Here is a 2,235-nt window from a genome sequence, read left to right on the forward strand (position 1 = left end):
TATATATATATATATATATATATATATATATGTATATATATATATATGCAGAATTGTGGATCGGTGAATAAACAAAACTGATCTAAAAATAAAAAGGTGCTCTTTTTTTTTTCATTCTACATATAATATTTGTTACAAGTTATATATTGAAATATGCAATAAGCTCTGTCGTTCAACCCGTAATTGTGTACCAATGATAGTATGAAGTATTAAAGATTGGGCCGGTAGTATATTCATATTCTGTTGAATAGAAAATTAGGTTTATTTCTATCAGCACCAAAACACATTTATTTCATTTACACAGAATATATTATACCGGACAGACATAGCTGGTTTCATTGTGATTGACTGAAATTAGTACCTTCCACAAATATTTCAATTGACCCAAACATGTTCCTTTATACGCGCGAAACCTCCATTGCAGGTGAAATAGATCGACAGCGTTTGCATGGTAAAATCTCGCTCCCAATATTTCGCTGTAATATTAAAGTGGTGCACATATCAATGCTAAAGTAAAACAATAATGAAACAGCGCTGAAGAATTTAGGATTCATTTTACGTCAACGAAACAAGACAGCTGATTTTGGTATGAGAAATTTTATTTACAGTTTCAAGTTTATGGGACGGAAATGAATCCATCAAATGTGCAAGCTTCGGGTATGCTACCAAATCCAAAAGAGAAAGATTTCAGCCACAGCTTTATACTTAATTCACGCTAACTTTCGTATTGGCAACGAAGGGAATATTTGGCTTCAATTCTTTTTGTGAAAATTTCACATATATAGATTTCATTCGATATGTACCTAAGGCAATTTTTCCTGCGCAGTTTTGTAATTACTTACTTTATTGGTTCCATACAAATGAAAGGCGTTTCGGGATTGCGTACAGATTCAGGACATAGTCTAAATTAATCTTATACATCAAAAGGATTTTGTGATTTTAGCAAACAGCGTCAATAATACCAAGAATTTAGGGTTTTTAGCTGGCTAAATCGTTAACATCCGGGTGAATAGCATTTAGTTTCGCTTTTAATTGGAGCGTACTTTGTTGTTAGAATCAATAAGATAAACATAAGTAACACAGAATTATAATATAATAGCATCTCACAGATTCAAAATAGAACAAGCAGGGAAAACGTTACTTAAATTGAGTATCCATAATATATATCAAGATATTCGTCAACAGTTAAGTCACCGATCTACAATTCAATAATATACATACATATACATATACATATACATACATATATATATATATATATATGCACACATACATATATGCGTAAATATATATACATTTCCATATGTAATACTTTCACAATTACAAAAAGATTCTATTCAACAACTGAAATTAAAATTGTAAACGAAAAATTTCACATTACAAAGGAAATGAAACATAAATATTAAAACACACGCACGTACACACACTGTAGACAAAGCTGATAAGAGAAAGAGAAAAAGAAAATAACAAAATTAAAATACAAATAAAAACAGTTTAAATAAAAGTAGAGAGAGAAATTAGAAAATTAAATATATAGTCAAGTTGACAGAATATTAGATAAAATAAAATTAAAATATAAGAATATACGAAAATTAAAATAAAACAGTCCAACAAATATAAAAATTATACAAACAATGAGAACATAAGAAAATAATGAAAAAAATACACAATTATAAAATATAATTATAGGGACATAAATTGTAACTAATGAAAATTTGAATGTTATAGTACGTTTTAATTGAGGCTCAGTAATATACGTTAGCGGTGACTGGTGATGGCGGGCTGTCCGGTGATAGCGGTGAGTTTGTGATTTCAGATAAGTGAATGTTAATGTGTTCATTTGGACTTGAATGTGTTTGTGGTAATCATGGCCAACGGTGAAAATGTGATGAAACAAGTGATTGTGTTTATAAGTGGTGTTTTATAAGCATAATATACATTTCCTTTCCATAAGATAATTTAAAAGCAAATTACTATTAGTAGAAAATAATTTTCTACATGTATTTTTACGTCAATGATTACTCTGTTAGTGCTAACGATACTACTACTACTACTACTACTACTACTACTACTACTACTACTACTATTACTACTACTACTACTACTACTACTACTAGTGTTTTTGTTGTTACTGTTTGCACAATCACTACGATTACTTTTCAAATTATATATATATACTTACATAGAAACATATGCATATATAAATGCACGTATATATATATATATATATATATA

At 28.7% G+C, this 2,235-nt stretch overlaps 1 protein-coding gene across 6 annotated transcripts in view; it reads right to left on the reverse strand.

Moving 5' to 3' along the window:
* The window catches only part of LOC106881627 (protein lev-9), a 421,933-nt gene that overhangs the window by 47,322 nt on the left and 372,376 nt on the right, over positions 1-2,235 (reverse strand). The window lies entirely within an intron of this gene.

This window comes from Octopus bimaculoides, chromosome 8, assembly GCF_001194135.2.
Source record: "Octopus bimaculoides isolate UCB-OBI-ISO-001 chromosome 8, ASM119413v2, whole genome shotgun sequence".
NCBI classification, from domain to species: Eukaryota; Metazoa; Mollusca; class Cephalopoda; order Octopoda; family Octopodidae; genus Octopus; species Octopus bimaculoides.